This window comes from Patagioenas fasciata, chromosome 4 (genome assembly GCF_037038585.1).
Source record: "Patagioenas fasciata isolate bPatFas1 chromosome 4, bPatFas1.hap1, whole genome shotgun sequence".
In the NCBI taxonomy this organism is placed as follows: Eukaryota; Metazoa; Chordata; class Aves; order Columbiformes; family Columbidae; genus Patagioenas; species Patagioenas fasciata.
The window spans coordinates 36,875,783-36,902,703 of NC_092523.1; the positions used below are offsets into that span (position 1 = coordinate 36,875,783).

Here is a 26,921-nt window from a genome sequence, read left to right on the forward strand (position 1 = left end):
CTCAAGGTTTTTCTTTGGCATGCTAGGCAGCTCTTCCAAGGTTATTTAATGCCACATAACTGATTTCCCAGTTGTCTTTATCAGACTTGAATGTTTCTAGCACCTCATTTCTTCAGCTTAATGAAACTGTTTTGAATGGCAGTTCCCCACAGTTTGCTGTTATCTGTCACTGTTGTTCTGGTTGTAGTCCACCCCATCTTTCTGGTTCTTGACGATGATGTTAAATAACACTGGCTGCAGTACAGCACTCTGATCAGTGCTTCTAGAAAACAGCCTGTTGTTGCCATACACCTTTCTGCAACACCTTGTGTAGTTTACCACAGCTCTTTCCTATTTGACTAAAACAACACCATAGCTATGGGTACCATGTCAAAAGCCCTGTTTAAGTTAAGACAAATGAAATCCATAATTTGCCCTTGATGAATCTTCGCTGCTTGTTTCCAGTCACCTTCTTGTCTTTGTGATCATCTTGGGAATCCTTCATGGTCTTCCTGGTAACCAAGGTGAGACTGACCAGTTTTCCATTACTTCTTCCTGCTCTTCATGAGGATGAACATGACATTTGCCTTTTTCCACTCACTGGGAATCCTTCAAAGTCAACATGAACTTCAAGAAACAATGGAGTGTGGTCCTGAAACTACGAAATTTGCTTCTGGTGGTAGATTTAATACAGCTTTGTGAATCATATTTCCCCTTCCTTCTGTATGTCAAAAGCTGCATTCATAACAAAAATTTAAAACCCCCAAAAATCAGTGTACTCAATACATATTACAAGAAAGCTACTTTTAAACCACTGCTTTTTAAAAGCACTGCTTTCTTTTTCATACTGTATTAAAGCTGAATCTATGTCAGCATGTTAAGCTTATGGAAGGTAACTTTCATTATTATTTTATTGCTAGTTTAAGAAAACTGTGTTTTAGACTGAGTTTCAATCATCTTTTCTTGGAACACACCCACAGAAAGAAAAACCCTTCAAACCTTTAAATATAGAAGTGGCAGGAAAATGGTGTCTGAATTTGTGGTCTTACTGAGGAGTATTGATAAAAGGAATACTGATAAAGAAGGCTTTGGTCAAAAGGAACTGATAAGGCAATTACAATCAGATTATCAAATGGAAGAAACATGACCACAGAGAAGTATGTCTAAAGTAAAAATGTTAAGAATTGTATTTGGTAGATTTGGAATATTTTAATTCAGCTAGTAAAATATCCATCTTACCCTCATATCCAGTACTCAACCTTTACTTTCTTAGTGATTTTGTTCACTTCTATGGTTATCTTAATGCTGCCTGTTTCAGGAGAGCTCTTGAAGTACTATATATATATATATATATATATATGTATCCCTACATAGTTAGATTAATCAACATGTTAACTTTCTATTGCCTGCAAGTGTGCATTTAGTAATTGGATAATTTGTCTTCCCTTCCACAATTAAAGTGAATAGAATTAGTACTCTTTCCATGGAGACATTTTCTGAGACAGACAGGCTTGGTTCAGACTATCATTTTCAGTATGCTACAAGATACAGCAGAAATGTGATTTGAATCCTTTGTTTGGTCAGTCAGTTGATCCCAATTTAACACATTCACATCAGCAACACATGCATGGCCATCTCGAACACTGTAGCACTGATAATTCGATGCTTAGACATGTATGTAACAAAAGACTTTGCAGGGCTATTTGGAATCTGGCTTGGTTTCCCATTCAGGGATTCTCCTGGTATAAGGAATGCCCCATGGAGTCTAGTGTTGAACAGTGATTCACATTCCTTACCACTGACTAACAACATCAATGATGTTGAAAACGCATTCTTTTATTCTCAAGGCCCTGGCTACTCCCGGGTGAGCAGCAGTCCTATAGATTCGTGATTGCTAGAAAAGCAGATAACGGAGGTCTCTGCAATTATAGCAGTGCATCAGCTAATTATAATTTACCATCTCTGTTAGAAAACTGAACAGTTTGGCCCCAAACTCAGAACAATACCTTAGCCTACTTCCCCAAAACCTACATGAATAATTTTACAAAGTCACCAAAACACAACCATTTTTCCTTTTTCAACCTTTCAAATACCATATGTACCCATGTGACACATATGCATTTCCAAAATTCATAAAGGAAATGAAAGTCAGTAAACAACTTTCAGTGAGATTCAGTAATTTCTTTTTTCAATGACATGTCGGGTTATAATATCCACTTTGTTGTCACAGGTGCAACATCCACTCTGATACCACAATAGTTCAGATACAAAAAATCTTTATCACTGTTTTTTTCAGTCTCTTCTCCCTCAGTTATCTAGCTTCCACCTTTTTGACATGTGCAAGGAATTTCAAGATGAACTGTCACTATGCATTATCTCCATAATTCATGTTTGCTTTTGGGATGAAAATACAACATACTTCCAACAAACAAATTTGGAATTCTGTCTCACTTGGTTCAGTAGTAACAGTGCATCCATGAAATCACCCTGTAGGGAATATTATAGAAAACTTGCACATCTGCATATTAAAAATGACCAGACTAAATGAGACATCTGTTTAAGAATTGTAATGAGACACTAAAAGACACATTTGATCTTCCTCTTGATGTTCAATCTTCTTGAAGAAATGTCTTGAATGTGTATAAGGAGTTCAATCTGTTCTAGTCTCGCAGTACATTGGTCAAATTTCTTGACAGTACTATGCCTAGGTCTTAACTGTTAAGTGTTGGGTTTTTCCCCCAAGATAAGCACTTAACTAGGAAAAAAAAAAAAAAAAAAAGAAAAAAAGGAAAGTTTTATTCTTCCCAGTGGAGGAAAAAAAAAACACACACAAACACCCCCCAACATGAAAACTGGACCTCTTTATATGGCAAAAGTAGTTCACAAATTTTTATAAGTGTATTCATCAAGAACTGGAAAACTCTTGAGGAAAATATATAAAGAATCCTGCCATAGTATTTACCACACTCACATCAGCTATCTTTATCTTGTATGCTAGTCTATGTTTTTATACTGTACCATATGCCTTTAAGACACTTTAGTAATCCAGTATAATCTGACTATGAACACGAAAAAATTTAATTCCATTACATACCTCATGAAAAAGAATACCAAGAGAGAAAATTGTTAAGAGAATTAACCACTTATAATTTATCTTGTCAACTTGGCTTCAATGTTTTGACTGATTCAATATACCCAATATACAATACATTTGATATATCATTGCCTTCTTCCACAAAACCAAATGTATGAATTTGAATGCTTACAATCTGACAAATTAGAGAGAATCCATTGGATCTGTAGCCTTTCAATTTCCCAAATTCCTTTTTATTTAAAGCATATATATTCAGAAATATGAATATGTATTTCTTCCATTAAAGTCTACAAAATTCTTGACCTTTGGTAGAAGAATCAAAATTTTTATACTAATTCCAACAATAAAAAGCTTCTTTTTTAATTTTTTTTTTTCAAATGTGAAACCAACACAAGTTATATATTTTTGTAAATTGTACTAATCAATTAAAAAATCTTAACGCTTATAAGTGCCTCCTACTGTAAGCTGCATAATTATTTAGAACTGTTACAAAGATGGTAAATTCTTTGTAGCTCTGTTAAGATCATGTACATGAGTTGGAAACTTGCCAGGTAAGCTCATAGTTCTGATTTGAACATATTTTCAATTTAGTATTACCCAACTATCTTTCCTAGTTAGGGCTCCCAGGACACAGTATTTGGAAAACTGACCTGGTTTTATCCTGTCTAGATCGATCTAGAATAATCTATTGATTTTCCTCAAGCTTTCAGGCATCCTCAGAACAAGGACCATCCTTTCAGAAAGACTCTTTCATCTTCATCATAGCATTAAAATAAGGCAAAAATCACCTCTATGGGTAGCTCAGGACTGTTCAATTACTTTTTATAAAAGCAATTCTAGTCAAATAATGCAAAACTCAAGTATATTAATGAATAAAGAGTTTTGTTCCTCTAATTTTACACCAAAATGTTCATGTTGCATTTTAACAAGTGCAAAACATTATTATCAGTCTGATGAGAATTAACGAGAAAAGAAAGCAAAAAATTGTAACCAGCAAGCATAGAATTTAATTATTACACTTTAAGAGAAACAGTAAATATTTGAAACTGGATTAAAATACTTGGTATTCTACAGCAAATATTCATTTAAACGTTACAAAATAAGCAACAAATATATCTCTACTTTCTTCAAAACAGTTTCCTAAAGACTGTACGGAAAATGTGATACGTATTATGATGACATATGGTCAATTTTACATGAGTCACGCATGTTATGCTTTACATCAGTGCCTCAAGAAACGTAGACTACTAATACTGCTATTACCAAGCAATTTCAATCATAGTGTAATTATACATACAGATGGATTGCAAAACCTTTCTAGTTTCTTGTCAGCATTTAAATTGGAGACAAAGATAAACAGAAATATTTTAATTATAAAAAGCCTAAAAACTAATAGATGAAATGGACAAAATCTGCAAATTAGGCTTACTGCAGACAGTTTAAGAAAATCAAAACACAGCATTTTACTCATGGTACAAGGTAGCATTAGTATAAGTTTCACAAAGTAATTAACATGTTCAGAAAATAAGGAAAACAAAATGTACACATAAATACATCAGTTTTGCAGCTTATTTATTTACTACACATGTACAAGCTTTATTTTCAAAAAATACAAGCTAAGAAACTTATTTTCCCAATAGCTTTATGCTTACTTTCTATAAGGTATAACACAAAGCTCCAGAGTGCTTGGAAACTACATTCTTGAAAATAATCATGAAGTAGCAGGTTAGAGAACCCATATGTGGAAAAATTGTTCCTGAGTAGTATACAGCAGTGTAATTTAAATCTGACCATCCAAGACTTTGTTCTAGAATGCATACTAGGATATACTTAGATTCAATAATACTGGTAAGAAACAACCGCATAACCAGTAATCAATATATTGATTCTTTCATTTTGTTTTTGTAATGTTTCATTTGTTATTTAGGTTTCTATTATATTTGTTTTTGTAAATATTTTGCAAAATACTTAATAAGCCTAGCAAAAATGTTTTGTCTTTTTTTTTTTACTTCATATTTTTAAGTGAAGTTCCAGAGTGTGATTTCTCTGGCTAACGCCCTGGCTTTTCTTAATTATCACTTCTTAATCTCTTCTGAATTTCAACTAATTTGAAATAAATAAATTGCAAACAGGTAAGTTCCTTGAGTTTTTAGAGTTCCATGTTTGGTCTTATGGTGTTTGTCTTTAATTTTACTGAAATACCCTCTTTTTCCCTAGTCCAATCAAAACTACAGCCACAGTTCCGTTAATTTAAGTATATGTAACTGTGAATAGTCAATAGTTATAAAATATTACTCAAAACATTGTAACTATATTAAAATAGACTGAAAAAACTGTGTACATAAATAACTTCTTGGAGTTTATAGAACTATACTGAACACATGCGAACGTCAGGTTCCTAACCTAAACTATACGAGAGGCCTGTCAGACCACTGTACCGAACGGGTTAGTAGGCACACACTTTTTATACTTTGTACAGCACACTGGTAGAAATTTAATCCACTTTATATACGCAAACACCCTCCAATTGGCTTATATCAAGTAATACGTTTTCTCAGCAGCATGGTATAAAACATGATATTGATAAGCTATTGGATATGGTCAATATGGTCTTGAGAAGACTAAGCAGTGTGGACTGCTTTTCCACCACCTTCCCTGTGGGCCATGAGTCACTGTCTGCACTGAAAATCTTATGCAATGTACTTACAGCCGGAAGCCAAGTTCTCTCTGCAGTTTCAGAATATTGGTCCACAGTATGGGACGTCCTGAGAGTGCTGCAGTTTTATTTTGCTGTGATCTAAGGGAAGGAGCAAGGAATTGAAAGAAAGTGGTATGGCCTTGCGTCTCTGTGCCAACATGGGATCAAGATCATTCACCGGAAGTACTCCAACATTCCTTGGTATTGATATATCTGTAACTGCACCCAAATCATATGTCTAAATCCATAAAAAGTAGATAGTGGTCTTGTGCTGTTCTTCAAGAAGAAACATACTATGCCTGTGTTTGTAAATGCAAACATGGAAATGAATGTTAGATATAGCCCATGAACTAATCACCTTACAACTGACACAACATGCAGAAAGGTTTATTTGTGTTGTTGATCTACAGATAAATGACTGTCTAGAACTGTAGTGGAAATGAACTCAAGCCTCGTCTCCATGGAAACATAATTGCATGAATAAAAAAAAACAGGAAAATTTATGTTGAATGTGTTTCAAAAACTACTCCCCATCCTCATGGAAAAGAAAAAAGAAGTAAAATCACATCAGTTTAAAAAACCCACAAAACTTGTGGTGCTATATGATACAATAAGATATACAAGGCACCATGCCTGCAAGAAAACATGACTGTATTATCGGATCTTAACAAAAATTCAATATTGGGGAAACAATGGAATACCTAGTATTCATGTATCCTAAAACCTGTTCTTTAACTCAGTAGGAATATGTACTCATATCAACATAGTTATTTCTCCATTTCGTAATCAGTAATTACAATGACCATAAAGTTATAGGTTCAGAAAGTCACTGGCTTTATTCGAAAACCTTAAAAAGTGTAATAGAAATTACTTCTTACAAAAAAAACTTGATAGTATATGTACTAATTTATACCTCTATTTCTAAACAAACATAGGTAGGAATCTACATAAAGAGGTGATAAAGTTCTTAAGGCACCACAGATTCGCATATTTAGAGTCAACAAAAGCATGACAGACAAGTCAAAAGACTTAGAAATCATTGAATCACAGTACTACAATTTTCAGACTTCAAAGAAAATGTAATGAATTTGCTACTTTCCTAATGCTGTTTGACATTGCCTTGGAACATTGCCTGACAACTGAAGCAATATACAGATAATATAAATATTGGTAGAATTTTAACATACACAAGAAATTAACAACAGGAAACATCTATTTATTATTTTAAAACAGATTTTTTTGCTTTATTTCTTACACAGTGTTAACTAAGACAACTTGGATTCATCTTATTTTACAGGCAGAATCAATAACAATAACTACAGTTTAATTTCATCAGTATTTTCCAAAATAAAATGTTTCAACACTGTCTAGGACTAAACCCAGGAAAGAACTTCTGCAGCTACTGTTTCTTCTGTACTGTGCAGTTTATACAGAGAAAGGCCACATCCAAGTTTTATCTTCTTCATAATGGTAAGGAGATTGAGCAATCTGTCTGACTATAATAGACAAAACACTGACAGACACAATGAACATATATAAGGAATAAACCCAGGGACACTAAGGACAGGAGAAAGTGAGCATGACTGAAATTGGGAAAAGACCAGCTTGGAAAAACTGGCTGAAAACCGGTAAATTAAGGAAAGTTACCTGAAACTGAAAAAGTATGCAGGAAAATGTCACTACAAACTCTTTGAGACACTGCCCTACGTATAGCTCGCTCTATGAATTCCTGTGTTCCAGGCACCCTTTCCTTGTATCTTACTATTCTGTTCTTCAGATTTTTCACAGAACACTTAGAGGTCCTCCATGTTACCTCAGAATCTGTCAGTTATTTCTCATGACTCATATTTCCCTATCCTCCAAGCTTTCAGCTTCTCATGCACACAAATAAATTGCCTCAGATGTATCACAGTACCACAGTACCACAGTATCACAGTATGCTTGGGATTGGAAGGGACCTCAAAAGATCATCTAGTTCAATCCCCCTGCTGGAGCAGGAACGCCTAGGTGAGGTCGCACAGGAATGTGTCCAGGCGGGCTTTGAATGTCTCCAGGGAAGGAGACTCCACAACCTCCCTGGGTAGCCTGTTCCAGTGCTCTGCTACCCTCACTGAGAAGAAGTTCTTTCTCAAATTTAAGTGGAACCTCTTGTGTTCCAGCTTGATCCCATTGCCCCTTGTCCTATCATTGTTTGCCACTGAGAAGAGCCTGACTCCATCCTCGTGGCACTCACCCTTTATATATTTATAAACATTAATAAGGTCACCCCTCAGTCTCCTCTTCTCCAAACTAAAGAGCCCCAGCTCCCTCAGCCTTTCTTCATAAGGGAGATGCTCCACTCCCTTAATCATCTTTGTTGCCCTACGCTGGACCCTCTCCAGCAGTTCCCTGTCCTTCTTGAACTGAGGGGCCCAGAACTGGACACAATATTCCAGATGGGGTCTCACCAGGGCGGAGTAGAGGGGAAGGAGGACCTCTCTCGATCTACTGACCACCCCCCTTGTAATACACCCATGTAATACATGCATGCAGCATTGTTATCCTACCAAAGTATCACAGTATCACAGTATGTTTGGGATTGGAAGGGACCTCAAAAGATCATCTAGTCCAATCCCTCTGCTGGAGCAGGAACGCCTAGGTAAATACACATGTAATATTTTCTGCTCCAAGCTGCAGTTTATCAAAATTTTGCACAGCATTATCTCTGAACATCTTTCATGGCACTGTAACAAAAGCACATTGGAAACCCATCTATTTTATAATTATTTCAGGTACCTAAATAACATGTATACTACATATGTAGAATGGGGACATCTTTACGCTTGAATACAGTGAGAAGTATAGTTTGTGGCACAAACAAATAAACAGGGTAATTTACTCCACTGACACTACAATTCATGTCCAACTAAACAAACTCACTTGCAAATAGCATTGCACCAGTGGATATTTTTGCTGGCCTCTCTGTATTTCTTGAATTTCATCCAGATATCTTCTGTTTATAGCTCACTGGGCTAACTAAATGTACATTTGAAACATTCTCTGATTGACAAATTAGGGACTGAATTGCAGTCTGAATCTCAAGACTGACGGTGTTGCCTAAACAATCAAAGAGTAACTGCTATGTGCTGAAGCACAAAATGGAAAATGCTACCCTGCCTCTCACCATCACAGGGAATTTACATTCTTCCTGAGAATGAGCACAAAAGTTCTGCAGCTACATTATCAGTAGGTGTGTTTACTATTCAGACCTCGTAGCTCTTGGTCATACTATCCCAAACATTGCAAACTGTTGTGTTCAGAGGCAAATACTGCTGGCAACAAGTATATAACCAGAACTTAAACACTGTCAACAAATTTCTTCTCTCTGCCTACAGAAGATGCACTGAAATTTTTATGGCATATGGGCCCAAAAGCATGACTCTGAGTATAGGTACTAGAGCATATTATTAAAGAACTTCAAGTATAAAAGGAAGGTATTCCCTACAATAGCTGTAAGTCATAAAGACAGAAGTGGGGCTTTTTGGAATACTAGTAAAAGATGTTGAAAAGCTTACGTAATTGGAAATACAAATAAAAATACCATATATCTAACTGTATTTGAATATCTAAATCCATGTATCTATATATGAATACATAAGGTGTAGTATGGATGACACTACGCAGAAAATAACTTGCAATTTTTACCTGGCTAAAAATCAAAGGATTCAAATTCTATACATAGTTCTTTCATTCACTTGCACCATAACTGTTCTGTGCAAGTGGGCCACATCTAGCAGAAAATATTTTTTCAGTTTCTAAGGAAACTCACTGGGAAAAAAGAAACTTTCATAATTATTCTGATACCAGTCTACTATTAAATTATTGCATACATTTGTAGGATGGTTCAGTTAAATAAAAAAATACATATTTGATATTCAATAACTATTAAGTCAATGCTGCAATAGAACTGTGGTTTTCTACAGTGACATATTCTCATTGCAAATTACAAGTCATGATGAAATACAGCAAAATAAAAAAGATATAAGAAAAAAATATGACAATGTGCTGAAGTAGACCAAATAAATACATGCTACCTAAACAGCTCAGAACTTATGACAGCTTTGAATTCCCACTTCTCTTGGAAGCAGATTCCACTCCTTTAACAGGTAAGCATGTCAGTGTGATTGAAAGTGTGTGTTGGTTATTTTTTGTGTGTGTTTGTTTGTTTTGTTTTGTTTTGTTTTCAGGATAACAGTATGAGTATTGTATTTGTTTGTTTTGTTTTTTGGTTTGGTTTGTTTTTTGGTTGGTTGGTTGGTTTTTGTTTGTCTGTTTTTTTTTTTTTTAAATCCTTCCATGCTTGATGTACTGGTAGTTACTGAAAGAAGAAAAATGAAATTGATATTTAATACATCAGTGTGTATGAATGTTGTGTGAGAAGGATGCAGAAATAAAACCCAGAAGCACTGAGAAGAACCAGGAATTTTCTTTAGTTTATATGATCCTTGTACCTCTCACGGAAGGGCTGATGGTCAACAACAGGATTTTTACTTCTCTCTCCTTAAGCCTCCACATTACAAATATTATTATTCGAATTAGATTCCAATTGGAGTAACATCTGGTTCTGTCTTAGCCAGCTGTGCTGCTTGTTCAATAGCATGATGATGCAGTACTAGTTTACATTAGCTTATATTTACTTATACTTCATTTTAAATTACAAAATCATAGTGGTGCAAAATACAAAGCTGCATCAGCCCAATAAAATACACAATAAAACTGTATTTACACTAAAACTTACAGTTTTAAGAAAAAACAGAAACATATATACAACTTCTTTAGAGACAAGATGAGAGCTAGACCCCTCTGACCAAGCAGGAGAGGTAAAGTGAAGATGAATGTAGGCCAGCCACCATATCTGAAAGATCTTTCACCAGCTAATGCACTAATTAGATACATACAGTCAGGTCAACTAGAGTTTTGCTTTTTAAGGAGCAGCGTCTAGACTTCGAAATCGTATTCCTAAGCCTGACTGTGAAAAAGAGGTAGGCACATCCAATGATACAAATTGCATTTGCACATACAAATATTATGAAATGACAATGTACTTTCCATTATTAAAATGGCATACATAGAATAGCAGGACTGGGTGAAAGGTATTAAGATTCTGCTCCTTCGCCTCTCATTTAGTTGACACCAAGTAGTCATAAAAATCTATCATTTTATTTCTCTCTGAGAACTATCAGCTTGTAAATAAGCATCAGCAATGTTTAAGATATTAGATAAATACATAATTTCAAAACAAGATTCCCTTTCTCATCTTAAAGATGAAAAGAATTATGTACTTTGATCTAACATAGTATCAAAGACTGGATCATCTCACATGAAAATCACACAATCTCTTAGAAAAAAGGTGCTGCAGTAGATTTCTTTGATTACCCAGGTGTCAAACATGCTCTCCAAGAAACTCCTTCAGAAATAGAATAACAGTACCGCATCTAAACTGTCATCATTTATAATAATATGAAGTGATGAGGAAGTGACAGATAATGAAGAATAGCCTGAAGATGCAATTGCTTTTGATTAAACCTGCATTTCCTCCTCAGGCACACTTTGAGAATACAGTCTCTACTGTGCTGGAATAAGTTCCCTAAAGAGTTGGTTACCTAATCTTATACACACGCAGAGATACACTATGTGTTTCAACTAGAAAATGGAGTCCGAGCAATCAGGCAAGAGGAGCTCCCTTTGGAAGATGTCAGAGTTCAGGGAAGTCCATAAATACTGCTGCTCTTAACAACTTTTCCTGCAGCTGGTAGGTAATGGCACTTCGATATCATCATCATACATATCCAAACCTATCGTGCTGACCCTAACTTTGAAATTAAAAAAGTGTGGAATATTTGTAATGAAATGGCAGTGATTAAGACTGATTTTATCTACTCCCTCTTCCAGCTGCTGCTTCTTCTACCAAACTAACTTGCAACATCACTAGTATTCTAAACATATTTTCATGTATATTGCTTGCAAAAATATTAGAATTCTAAATTTTCAATATAGGCACATCCAGGAAAGTGCTTGAAAAAAACAAACTTTTTGATCTATACTAAGCATTTAATGTGTTGTTTGTTTTTTTTTTTTTTTTTTTTTTTTCCTGCTTAGCTCTTGAGATACTTCTAATTCTCCTGAAAAAGTATACTCCATGGTTTAATCCTGGGAGGTTTAAGCACAACATATTGTAGCCCACTGGCTCATCAAGGTCAGTGTTATCAAAGAAAAATTTATTTTATGAAATTCTGTTAATACTGCTAATCTGACTCACTTAGTCCCTCTCCCCCAAAGTATCTGAAATCTTATTTCTAGTAATAAAATATTTATTTGCAAAGTGTGAGGCAAGATGTTAAGGGTTTTTTTATTTATACTCTTTCAAATAAAATTTAATTTAGGAAGAAGAGAAAAATATTTGAAGAGCTCAAAAACTGAAACAAACTTGGACCTTCAGCTCATGAAAAATTAAAAATGTAGATCTGGTCAACATAATTTGATTTTACTCTTTATGATCAACAAGTAAACAATTACCATTATCATGTTTTTGGTTTTGTATGCTAAAATACCCTGTGTGGTGATTCTGAAAACCTTGATTCCACACACACTGTGGACATCCTTAACATGTCATGAAAATGAATTATACAATCATTGCATTATATTAACATATTTTGAAACAGAGTCAATTTATAAATGCTTCAAAAAGGGATCACTGTAAACTGTTGATAAACACCTTTTGCCCTGAAATTTTGTGAGAGTTATAACCACAGAGACTGCGGTTTAAGATTTTTTACTACTAACTTTCTGTACAGAGTAGCTCTGAGTGTTGATCAGGTTGTGTTTGACTTATTTTGATGAAATATGAGAAAGAAAAAAGCATGAAATCTCTCAAATATATGAATAGAAATAAATTATGTGCAAATTACAATTATATGCAGCCCTTCCAATCTCCTACTTTCAAAAGTTGCACCTCTATGTTACTAGATTAACAATTGACACTGACAACTGAATAAATAATAACACTTGTGAATATAAAAAGCTATTTAATCTTGAAGGGAAAGAAATTATTGAAAATTTCAAATTTTTGAGTAAGTTGTGTTTGAATACAACTGATAAACCACCAAAATAATTGCTGCCAGAACCATCTTAACATCTGCTTATCCCTTATAAACATGCTAATGCTATTACTCTTCAGTTTACTGACATTTCCAAATCATTGATTAAGACTAAAATTCCTATCCTGTTCCTAGAGAGATCTAATAGGACATAAAATACTTTTCATTATTTATTTGGCTAATATAATATTTGTAATAATATATACCATACAACGTGACTTTCACTATAGCATCATTTATTCCCTAGTAAAATGCAAATGATTGATCAATCTATATTAAGTTCAACCATTTTTACAGTCAGAAAGTACCATGTAGCTGCAAAAATCTAAAACTTAATGGTTATATTCTTGCCTGAAAAGACAGCGAAAATGAACCACAGAAAATAGGTCTGGAGGGAATCTTACAATTGATTTGGTCCATTGTCCTGTCCAGACAACCATCAAGCAGAAAAGACAGCTCTGTACTCCATCCCAGTAGGGCAGCACTAGCAGAAGAATTTTGCAGTGACAACTGCAGTGATTTTTTTTTATATTTAAATAAATTTGGTAATGGTTCACAGGTTCTGCATTTGTTTGAAGTTTTCTGTTACAATTTGAAATATGTAGAATTTAAAGGCATTTTAATAACTTAATGCTTCAGAAATTTAAATCCTTCAAAACTATTGAAAACATCACGAATTCCCAGCGTAGAAGAAAGCAGAAAAGAAGGAGTTCTGAATAACTAAGAAAACAGACTATAAATAGTTAATTTTGGTAGGGATTTCACCAAGACCAATGAAAAGCAATAAGAATGACATAGATCCAACTCTTAAAACATACCACTGTAAATTAGCAGAATTCATAAAACCTTTATGGGTGTGCTAAGGCAAGCATAGTGAGAAGTTGTAGAAGTATCTCATGTAATGAGGCAATACGTGATATATGTTTTATAGCTTTGTTATTTGATTATTATTCAAGAGAACAGTCCTATTGAACTGTATAATAGAGTATTACGTAAACAGATACATATAAATTAGTGTGATTAACACTTTCAAGTGAGCACATCCTAATAAAATCAGAATTAGATTTTAAATATATATGGTAAAAAAATACAGTAAAATACAAACAAAGCAAAATGAATACAGAAAAAAAACAGTGAATCCACCAATTATAGTATTATTAGCTAGAACTGTAACATCGCTTTTGTTTTCCTGACCTGTTTACTCTCTAAATGAAAAACATAACTGAAATAGCATCTATATGTACATGTGTTTACATACTTACATATACACACACTGAGACATGACAGTATGTGTGCATGTGTTTATCCTCCCTGAGATCACCAGAAAGTAATATGGAAACAATTATCCTTCTAATGAGTGACACATACAGGACAGTGCAAAAAAAGTACTTAGCTTGTTTATTAAATACCTTAGCATTGAATGTAAGATGAGACCTCCTATCTTGCTGCTACAAACCAGAGGGTTTTTTTTTTTAATGTGAGTTTCTGAATAATTATATTTCAAATTTTCAATTTTATATTCAAGAAATCAAAAAAAAAAAAAAAAGAGCTCATAGGGTTTAATTATTCCTGGTTTTTGTTTGTTGTGTTTGTAATAATATAACTCACTACCTCAATATTTTCTTGCTTTGTTGCATATTTCCTATTCACAAGTCTCAACACTGAGAAGTTAATTTTAAAAATATACGGACACACATACATGCATATATACAGCATTAAATCCATGTTTATATTCAACCAAGAACATGATAAAAAACACGTCCTTCTCAACCTTGACATTCACAAAATTCCATTGCCCTACCAGCCTTGTTATTTACTCTATAAACCTCAAGTTATTTCGTTATTATGATCTTGCTTCTTTTACACAAAATGTTTCCAACTTAGCTAAAAAAATAAGTTCACTCTTGAAATCAGTTGTGAGAATGTTAGTAATATTAACTTTTCCCTCCTCTGTTACAGATTTTTAATGGTGTTAAGTCCTTACTGGAACTCAGGTGACAGGTATCATTAGAACTGTCATACACTTCCATTATACAGAATTCTTTGTTAGAATCTTTATATAGCAGGCAATTTCTGACAGATATTTCTACCAACCATTTAACCCAACACTTCTCTGTCCATAAGGTAGAAATCTCTATTTTCTACCAATTTTCCTATAAGCAAATATATTCAGAAGGAAAAGGAAGTTTAAGAAAAGCAACCTCTATGAATCAACCCATGAAATAAAAAAAAAGTAATAATGCTTATAATCTCTCAGTAAGGAAACCAGAGAAAAGACTAAGGAACCTTTATCATAACTAGAAATATTCATCTCCGAGTGAGTTTCTAGTCAGCAGGTGTGTGTATCCTGTTCAAATACTTATGTATTATCAACTCATCAATAAAAACATGACAACAGTGATCTGATAAAGATACAGAATTGCATTGACAGAGAGATATTTTAGCAAGGATTACTGTCATCCCTGGAAGACCATCACCACCCTTGTAAGTTATTTTTCAAGAATTTAATAAGGTGGGGTTCAGGAGATTAAACGGATTTTGATGCTGTCATTAGTTACGATGATGATTATGTTTTTCATTGCATTTCATTTTGCTTGTCACAGCAGACAGAAAAGAATCTATCAATTCTTCTATCCTTAGTAGGATACAATACAGAAAGAGTCAGAAATGAAACTTCAAGTTTACAGCAATGGCAATCCTAGGAAAGTCATGTCAGAGCTTTTTCCTTCCCAGGTTTTTGTCTTCACTTCCAAAAATGGATAGATACTAACTTTAGAGATATATATTACATGAACACTAATAGTAGTATTAATATTTTATTAGTGCTTATACGCTGCTACATATAGTAGAAAAATATAGGATTTAGGAAAACTCCAATTACCATCTCCTTTTCAGAAAAAAGTACAGCCTCATGGTTACTTTGGTGCAAAACATAGAATCAAATCCTCTCAGACATAAGAGAGAAGTGAGGCTTGTTTTCTTCAGTTGATTACTATGGGAATAAATCTACTAAAATAAAAAATGGCTATCAGGAAGATCAGGTAAAATACCCACTCCAGAATTTTGTAAATCTAAAACGATTATACTTTTCTTAAGAGAATTTGTGCAAACTCATGTTGCAACAAGTAGGAAAAGGCTAATTATATTCATTTCAGAAATAAAAAGGTTATATTTTTCATTTTAATCTAAACTATTTTTCTGTCTTTCTTATCTACATCTCAAATTAATTTCAAAAAACTAGAAGACTATGTATTTATTTAACCTAGCTTCATCTAGTGCAGTGTATAAGGGATGGAAAATGTGAGGTATTCTAGACTACTATGCAAGCACTTCAGCAGCAAGTGGACCATTACAGGTCTATCACTCAAATATAACGATAAAACGCAACTGTGAAGAGAAAAACTTTATTAAACTCATGGAAGACAAAGCTGACCAGAGACTGAATGTAGGTAACGAAACTCAGTTACTAATGATGAGTACATTCCAATCTACGAAAATGTATGGATATACAGACATATATGGAGAGACTTATATATATGTGTATATATATATACGGTTAATTATATTTTAAGACATTTGTTAGTTTCGCCACTATTGCTACCAAATGATGCATCTCATCTGGATTTACAAGACTTTAAGTACATACAGTCTAGTACAGTATTACTACGTCAGTTTTTTCTTCTTATTATTTTCTAATTTCCATCCCTTTCAGGTGGAAATCACTTCAGTAAAACAGATAATTGCTTCTGCTTTGCAATGTCAAACAGCTTGCCTCAGGTTATGGTAGTCTTTAAAATTAAGATGGAAAAGAAAGTTCTCTCTCATTATCTTTCTCCCTTTCAAGCATCCTTTCGTCTCATCCTCTTCAGTGGTGTCCAAAGTCATTTTTTCCCCATTGTTTCCTCTTTTCTATGGTTTTCTTGCATTTAGTTACAATTTTACTTCTTGTCTTCCCCACAATCCTTCACCTCCAGCCTCAGCTTTGAATGACAAAACTTTACAATGGCTGAAGAGGAAACCAAGAATATGTTGCAATCCAATGCTCAGTCCACAGCATTTTCAATAGCAGTCATGAATCTTTCTGTCTTTCCATTTTCTCGTCACAAAAAAGCTGCTATAGTGAAAATTCTTCTCTATCTCAAAAGAGAAAAACAAAAGACTGTTTTGAGACTCCTAAATGTATACTGTATTCTTGAAATCTCAAAAAAGTCTTAAGATAAAAATATCACTCATTTCCATATCCATATTTTCCATAGTCTTGCCTTAACTTTCATGTCTTGTCAGCGAAGTTCTAAAACTTTGTCCTGGTCATTAAAAAGACAAAGCACAGACTGACAAATGGGAGAAAACTACAACTTACAGTGGCTCCTGCTTGCTGGGCCATCAAATTTTGAAACAAAAGTTAGCCAAATATGACTGTTTAACAGGTTGCCTAAATACATGCTTTCCCCATCCTCATCCTTTTTCCCAGATGAACACTATCATTCTTTATTTTGACACCATTTGTGAAGATTGAGTTTTTGCTTCAGTCAGAATGTCCTTACACAAGCAAAATTCTAAATGTTTTCTGTAAAAGCTGAAAAGAGGCCAAGCCTACTGGAATGTGTTCATTAGGCTATTTTTCATTTTTATATTTGACGAATCCACAAGCATTTTGTTCGTAGCAGTTCAGTTAACCCAAAATATTGTTTTTGTAAAAATATTGCCAGTAGAATAAACAGACAATTACAACTGCTTTAACTATTTGATTAACTGAATTAGGCATTTATGTAACATTATTATATCACAGGTTTATATTTTAGTTTTGTAGTCTCATGGCACATTTATACAGTAAAACTCAGCTCATACAACTGTCATTCAATGTCATTTAAACATACTATCCAGTTCTTAAAAAATACATAGCTGAAATAGTTGGATGAGCATCATAGCACTTCCTTATTACATTCTTCAAAGAGATTTAAGTAAAAGAGAAACAATATCCAAGACATTTCATTTTTTCTTCAATTAATAAAGTCATCAATTCAGATAAATATAACTGACATGCATTAGCCTTGAAATAATAATTCTAACTATTTGTAGATTACCAGTCAAATTTAACTGATACCTAAAGAAATAATGCTGATGATACCTATCTAATGTTAAGTTTAGTTAATAATTACTCAAGTACTCTGGTGCAACTGAGAGGTAAATTGATTTTAAAATGCAATGACAGTGCAGTAAAACTCTCAACCTACTATATACATGTATTTTCATTTTAATTTTCTTTAGTATGTGATTTGACTTATTTGAAAAAACATATATCCTTCAGCAGTTTACACAGATGTTATTGTATTAAATTTATTTTTTACACTAAACAAAGGTAACGAGGCATGAAACATTTATGGTTTGGTATGTTTTCTGATTAGCCCAAAAAGTCATTTCCAAGCAATTTTTGCAAAGTACGGAAAGCAATTACATTATATGGTAAATTGTTAACCTGTGGCTGTTTTCCTAAAAATAAAAACTTACTAAATATTTATTTATATCATGTATACTTAGTCTATATTTACAGGTATGCATATACTATGTGTACTTACTGCATATTTAAGCACTATATTTAAATACTCTGTCTATAATTGTGTAAGTGTATAAAAAGTACACTTAGAACTGGTGAATAATTTATTATCACTGACTCACCAAATATATTAAACCACCAGAAAAAAACAGTGCAAGAGTAATTTCTAGTGATTCACACACCAACATACTGGAACATACAGGATCATACAGGACAAACCTCAGAGGGACAGATAGAATTTGTTTTTAGATGTAGTCTTCCCTGACCTCACTGTGTTTGGCATTATGAAAGTTCTAAATGGTTAAATGAAAAAGGTTTGTTTGGTTCTTCTATTTTGCAGTATGAAAACATTCAAACCAGACATAATCTAAGGAAGATTCTAGGGAACACTTGTTTCTGATTTTTTTTTTGCTTGTTTGTTTTAAGATACAGCACATGGCCCAGTTTTGTTGATCGGTCATGAAAAGGTAGACATTTTAACTTTCTTCAAAACATTTCAGAGGCCTGAGCAACCAGATAGGCAAGATTGTCTTTTTTAAAAGCTTGTGGCATCTAACATGAGAAGGATTATAGGACGGCTGAGAGCAGAAATGGAAGCAACAGGAAATGAGCAAAGTGAAGCCAGCACATGCATAGGAAGCTCTTCTAGCTAATGTAACTGAGTACCTCTTGTTTGCAAATCTATTGTGTTGTGAAGAGAAGGATATAACACTCAGCAATAGTTCTAAGCCCTGTCATCATTTAAGGAGTCTAGGCTAATAAGTCCAGAAAAAGTATTTTGTTCCTACGAACTCCTCCTTACTTCCAAACAAAGTCTGGCTATGTGGATTATTGGATTATTGCTTAAATTCTCTCACAAAATCTCATTTCCCCACAGAGATGATATTCACATTGTACAATTCTTGAACCCCAGCTGCTCTACATGGACACAGATCAGGATCTACACAAGGAGAATCATCTAGATTTGAATTGTAATAGTGAGAACTAAGAGCAAAAAGTACATAGGAATGAACCTCAGCTACCATTTTAAGAATTCAGGGAACAGAGGGTGAGTATTCCCTAACTCAAAGCAAAGCAATAAAGAAACAAATTAGCAAGCACAGTAGCCAGGGGAACAATAAATACATCCACTAAGTCAGACACAGTGCATATGTGGTTGATAATTTAACACCATGAAAGGGGATTACAAATTTGCAGTGGTGCAGTGAAACACTAAGTTCCAAAGAGATTTAGTGCAAGCAACACAAGGTAGCTTTAACAGCTGACAAAAGATAACAAAAAAACCCGCACAAATAGTGTCACAGATTTTATAATGCTAAAAGACATGGGGCCATACGGAATCTAAACCTGTAGACATTGCATCACTCTCAGCGTTGGCCTAATCTTTACTCTTTCAAGCAGCAGTTTGGTTGGCAGACAGACAGAAAAAAAAAAAAAAAAAAAAAAAAATCATTAAGGACAGGCGATCTCAAAAAAAAAATGAAAAGCCTTAAAGTAAGCTTTGACAATTTGAAAAATCAATTCATGTGCTTAGATTCATACTTTACAGAAACAAATCCCTAACCTAACCTATTACAAAGTAGGATAAGAAATAAATCAAGTGTTTTTGATAGTTTCCTGAACTACTTTAATGCTGATCTCTGTTGAAGAGTTGGATTATTATTGAAATGTGAATCTCACACAGATTAATATTTTATACTTCTAGGAGCAGCATCTCAGGCTAAGACTGAGACAAATGGCCTAGAAATAAAATCATAAGACGTACTAAAAAGTATTCACTATTGCTAACCTGGTTTGATTAACCACTTCTGCATTTTTTCCATGAAAACTACAGATCTGAGTTTTCCATTCTAACATGGAAAAAAAAAAAAAAAAAGATAAAAAGAGAAATAAATGGAAACAACAATTAAAACCAATTTGGTAAATCAAATAATGGCAGCAAATACGTGCAGTACTGACATGTATCACAGATAATCATGATTTGATAAATATTCACTATATACCAGTTCAAAAACACTTTGTTGACGAAAGGACACAAACATATATTTTTCGTCAGGAGTTCCCATCATATTAAGTTAATCTTATTAAATGTTTCAAACTACAGTTTTCTGATTTCCAAAATATTATCTTACCCAACTAACCTTTGTTAATGAAAACAAACAAGAAAACAATCCTCTCAGACTTTAATACATTGGCAATTAAGTTTTATATATATATAAAAAAAAAAAGTTATTTAGTTATTTAAATGGCATTATCTGCTATTTATCTTATTCTATACTGCCATTTTTCCCCTACTGAGTGCTAATAAGTGCTTGCTGTTGAAGAGGTTTACATTTAACATCTGTCACTTGTATCCAGAAGTAGCACCTACAGGGAACTGTCAAATAGATTGTTGTTCTCCTCTGTAGCACCAGCAAATCTGTCTCACATCATTTACATACAGATAGTTATAGGCATTCATCATTTCATTATGCTGACTGCCTCACTATTCTAATGTATAATGTCTCTTTAATGAGCCTCAAAAAATACAATATTCCTTGATTTATGACTGCTTAACTGAAAAATTATACAGATTGACAAAAACTCACCAAAAAGCATTTTTTTTCTTCCCACTACCTTGCACTTTAACAATGACTCTTGAGTTACTCTCATGATTTGTTTCTTTGACAAAAGAAATTACCAAATTTTCACACGCTAGACTTCGCAGACTGCTGTTTTAATAAATATACGTTAATTTAAATGAGAAAGCAGTACAGAATTTGACAAATTACAATCAATCAGTTTTTGTCAAAGAAATAAATGTGTTGGACAATCTGTTTCAGTATTACTATATGTCAATTACTGTATATTTCCTAACTTGTCATGTGGGATACTGCTGTACCAGTCATGCTCAAGTGACTCATAAATGAGCCAATTTACATGTTCAAGTAAATTGAACTATTCTTTATCGTACGAACTTCAATTATTTCATACACAAATGGTTGCCACCGAAAAACAACTCTGCTATTAAGAGCATGCTGAAGTATTACAAGCATACCTAAAACACCAAACAGAAAGCTGAGAAAAATGGGCAAACGCTTCATTCACTTAACTGCACTCAGGCATTATGTAGGGTTCAGTTCCACCAGCTACATCTCCATGAGTTTATAAATAATATCAGGTTTTGATCATCCCAGGTAAAAAGGTTTGCAAACACTGCTCATTGTAGCCATCGGAAGCAAGAATTTTCAGGAAGCAGAAGAAAGCCTCAGATACTTTGTTTCTGACAAATTAGCAACTTGTAGTTGAATGCTCTTAGTATGTGAGAAAGTGCTAGGCTCTCTCTGAAGTTTCTCTCAGAAAGAACTACAACTGAACTGTATATCTGAACTGCCACTCCTTCAATCAGCCGATCATTTCCATCTAAGTTTTAGAAACATAGTATCTCTTTCATAATGCCACCCCTTCCAGAAGGTTCAAATGTAATGAGTGCAAATATAAACACATGGGCACAAACATAATCATACATTGCCTGATCTCATAAGCATCACTTCATATTTCCAAACCATGAAGCCAGGCTAAAAAGACTATCCATTCAATGCAGTAGAAATATACAGAGATTTAAGCAACAGATGGCAAGCTACAACCCCTAGATCCCTGCAAAAAGTCAACTTTAAGCAAAAAACCATACAAAACAATTTATGATATTATTGCATATTTAAGAGCCTTTTCAGTAGATGTGGATATATGACAGAAAATAAAGTGCAGAAATTACACTGATATGTTTGACCCTAACAGTGTTAAATTCTCAATACTATATAATATTGGATCTATATTTCAGTTCCTTTGCACTAAATATTCCAGTTAACATCAATGTCTGAATTTCAATTATTTCAAGGAATCAAACTTCCAAGGAATACAGCTATATTACCCCCTAATCAACACAATGTATTTTTACCATCTAGGAAAATTTGGAATTTGCATGTCTACACTTTTCAACCATACAAAATAACAGCCTATCAAATAAGCCAGTACAACTTTTTTTTTTTTTTTTTTTTTTTATCAATCACAAAACCCCCACGGTGTTACTGTGTTGAAATGTACAACTCTGAATCCAGAAAACTAGTGTGCCAACCCGAATACCTATTACAAATAGCTGAAGACCCAAATTCATATACCTGGATACTTTGTTAATCCAAAGTATCTCAAAATATCCATTCCTTCCCATAACAAGAAGTAGTAGTAGTGTGATAAAATCCAATTAAAAAGTATGTTCAATATTTACTAATCTCAACAGATTCTTAGACTGTCATTCTGACCATATCAGAATTCTCTGTGTCCCTGAAAGCACATAACCAGGAGCAACCATAGACAGTAAGTGTATGCTCTGGCTGTTAGTGTTTATGTTGTAAAGCTGTGATATCTAATAATACTAATTTAAAAGCTAGAAGAGATTATGATTGGTTCTTAGTAACATAGAAGGTGATAAGCACTAAGTAAATACAGCTACTCCTACAGCACCTTCACACTGCAACTGTTCCTTGCTTTTCCTGCCTCATGGATTCATTGTTACATCTCTCACAGTGTACAGAGTTACCACTTTTGAAAACTTTCTAATACTTCCTATGACTCTTGATTTTTCCATTCTTAATCTGAATTTCAAAAAGACGGTGGAGGAACATCTGTCAGAAGATACTTTAAGCCTTCACATCGTTCTTTCTTATGTGTGCACAGAAATATATGGCAGTGTTTCTCTGGTAGAATACTAAATTAGCAATTTTCCTTGTAGAGTAGTGAATTGCCCTGCAATCCAACAAAATTTATACAATGTGTTTCACACTGACTGAGCCTACTTACAGGAAGGCTGTGCTGCAAGTGGATTCAATACTTCAATTAGTGTTGCCTGCACATCAGAAGAAAATCCAGAGTGTATTCTGTTCCTGTGTTTAATTTTCTGACTTTCTGTAGATATACCTAGGAAATAACCAGTATAGAGTAAGTACAAATAAAAATAGAAAATAACATAAAGCAAATGATTAGAAATAAAAATTTAAAAAAAATTAAAAATGAGCAATAATTTACTGCAAAGTCCATACCATTAGTCATCAGTATGCACGTACCACATTATAGAAGACAATTTAATTCTGCAGTACCCAAGTGATTCCAATGCTCTTCACTCTCAAGGCTGGCAAGTAAAATCAAACAGCTGCTATCATTACACCTAAACAGCCATTTGGTGGCCTCAGAGGAGAAACATAATGACCACAGAGGGAACTGCTCTAGCCTTCCAAAACAGCACAACCAGTTATCCATTCAACATTAGAATACATGAAACAAATAATCATGTTTGTTTGAACAATAGACTTAGTTCATAATCTTTAATTGGTCTTTTAGCAGACACCTTATTCTGGTTCCTTTTTACATACTTGGCAGAATTCAGAATTACAGAAAGTGACTTAAGAAGTGATATGAAAAAGGCATAAGGAGGACCTGTTTACACATCTCAGTACGTCTTATAGAAAGTAGGGTTCAGCTCTACCTTGCTTCACATCTGAAGTGGCAGCTCAATCTCTCTTTAAATAGCTTAAGTCAAAACTGGACTATCGTCCAGATACAAAATCTACCCCAGGGAGTTAACCATTCTTAGCTTTCAAAGACCTTTTTCTTACTTCTTGCACCTATGCTTTGCTGCAAATTAAACCCTGCTACTTCTTGTCATATCTAAACCAGAGATAGCAAACCGTTTATGCTGATTTCCTTTTGCAGCAATTTTATATATAAATATCCTCATTTGTTTCATTTCCTAGTTTAAATAAACCTGATTCTAAATCATTCTTTGATGTCTTTATTAATTTTATGAACTATCAATAACTATGTTCCAACCAAAATGATATGATTCTATGTACACTGTATTGTTTGTCCTTTTTGAAAACTTAGATGACTTGAGCCTACAAGTTGTTTCTCTGCATGCTTGCATATTATGCTCCTAAAGATCTGTTGAGAAAGAGCTCTACTGCATCTTGTTTTAGCATTTTCAGATATTCTATCTCTCATGCCTCTGCCACAGACTATCAGACCAGTAAACAGGTATGTAGAAATCAGTATGTTATGCCTCAAATCCATAAAGGACGATAGAGGCATGAAATATTTTCGGATTTGCCAAAGGATATCTGCCAGGCATTTCAACACTTCTTGAGCTCTGCTACTGCTGATATGAAGTGCAAACACTTGTGTAAGTAAGCAAAAAGTCTGGAACTAGCTACACATGTCACAGTATGGCATGGTGAATATAGTGTCCCCATATCCTTTCCTGAAGCATTTGAGAGGATTCCTCATCTTGGTTTTGTGCAGTTAATTACTTCTACTTAGTGTCCATGCTTGTTCTTATTGAAATGTATGTTTATTATTTTCTATTGCTTCTGGTATTTATTATTATTATTTTAAACGTGAGTCATGTCTTCTAATATGACTGCAGCAAGAGTATAATCTGAAACTACCGACAAAGTTATGGAATGACTTTAAACCCAGTACAGATTAATTAAATTACACTCTTTCTCCCCATCCTTGGTTACTGGGGAAAAGAGTGACTGTGAATAAATAAAAAACTTTTTTTTTTTTTTTTTTTCCCAAAAACCCCTTGTATACTAACTTTAGACCAGTATTATCTAGCCCACAGTTCCCTAGCTTGCTGTCCTGCAAGGTCGTTGCAGATAACATTACCTCTCCAGCCTCCAAGGCTAACAAGGCAGCCCCCCCTTCTTCACACACTGCTCACTGTTGCTGCTGTAACCACAGCAATCACTGTGACAGTCATTCAGACTCTGAAAATGAATCAAGTGATGGTGAACCCATATCAGCATCAGTTGCTGGTTGTAAGAGAGTCACTAGAAAGACAACCCGTGCAGTAGCTGATGGCACAGGGCCAACATCAACCCAAGACGCATCATCAGGACAGGGTGGAGATGAAGTGACCACCACTCGGTCCTTTTCTCCAGGTGAGCTGAGAGATCTGCAAAAAGACTTTAGTCGTCGTGAAGGCGAGAATATTTTAACCTGGCTGCTGCGATGCTGGGACAATGGGGCAGAAACAATTGAATTAGAAGGTGGTGAAGCCAGGCAGCTGGGATCTCTGTCAAAAGATTCCACCATTGATAGGGCAATTTCAAGAGAGTCTAATGCCACTACTCTCTGGACCCGACTCCTGGCAGCTATGAAAGTCAGATTTCCCTACAAGGAAGATTGTATATCCGCGTTAGGGAAATGGAATACTATGGAGAGAAGTATCCAGTTCCTCAGAGAATTAGCTGTGCGAGAGATCATCTATCTAGGACCAAACAGCCAAGAGGGGACAGACCCAGATAGAATCAATTGTACAAAATCTATGTGGCGCAGATTTGTACAAAGTGCACCACCTGCATATGCTAAGCCATTGGCAGGAATGGTCAGCTAGACGTATACAAGAAATTAATGAAGTGATTGAGCAGCTCCGGTACTTTGAGGACAGCCTTGCTGGTTCTCTATGGGCTTGTGTCTCCGCTGTGGAGAAACTGTGTGAAAAATCTGATGACCGGTTTGAAAAGCTGTTGCAAGAAATCAAAGAGCTCAGAGAAGACTCGTACCGTTCACGACCTGCACAAACTTATGTTTCAGCTGTTAGGAGAAGGTGTTTCCAATCTCGAGAGAGAGGGCAGAGGCAGCCCACAAAAAGAGGTTCACTGTGGTTCTTCCTACATGAGCAGGGAGAAAACATGAATAAGTGGCATGGAAGGCCTACCTCAGAACTTCAAGAACAAGTACGTGAGATAAAAGGAAAAACTCCTAGGAAGGTGGCTGCTCCAGTTTACAAAAGGAGCAGAAGAGATTCTGATGCTCTTGAAGGAACCTCTAATTCACACCCAGAGACTGTGCAAAACAGGAATTAGAGGTGCCCTGCCTCCAACCAGGTGGAGGAAAGGGATAACAGAGTTTATTGGACTGTACAAATATTATGGCCTGGTACAACACAACCCCAGGAGTACAAAGCTTTAGTGGACACTGGTGCTCAGTGCACAATAATTCCTTCTAATTATAAAGGAACGCAATCCATCAATATTGTTGGAGTGACTGGGGGATCCCAGGAACTGACTGTTGTAGAAGCTGAAATGAGCCTAACTGGAAAAAACTGGCAAAAGCATCCCATTGTGACTGGTCCAGATGCTCCGTGCATCCTTGGCATAGACTATCTCAGGAGAGGGTATTTTAAGGACCCAAAAGGGTATAGGTGGGCATTTGGTATAGCAGCTGTGGACACTGAGAAAATTGAACAGCTGTCTGATTTGCCTGGTCTTTCAGATGACCCTTCTGTTGTAGGACTGCTGAGGGTTGACGATCAGCAGGTGCCAATTGCTACCACGACGGTGCATCGCCGGCAATATTGCACCAGTCGAGACTCTTTGATTCCTATCCAGAAGCTGATCTGTCAATTGGAAAGCCAGGGTGTGA

The 26,921-nt window shown here is 34.8% G+C and overlaps 1 protein-coding gene across 19 annotated transcripts in view; it reads right to left on the reverse strand.

Annotated features, from left to right (window-relative positions):
* TENM3 (teneurin transmembrane protein 3) overlaps positions 1–26,921 on the reverse strand; it is a 1,336,783-nt gene that overhangs the window by 1,255,698 nt on the left and 54,164 nt on the right. For 18 of the 19 annotated variants that reach the window (XM_071807652.1, XM_071807659.1, XM_071807651.1 and 15 more), the window contains exon 2: positions 23,298–23,414. The exons of the other annotated variant lie outside the window; for it this stretch is intronic. The gene's annotated coding sequence lies outside the window, so the exon portion shown is untranslated. The remainder of the gene's footprint in view (positions 1–23,297; positions 23,415–26,921) is intronic. 19 annotated transcript variants of the gene reach the window in all.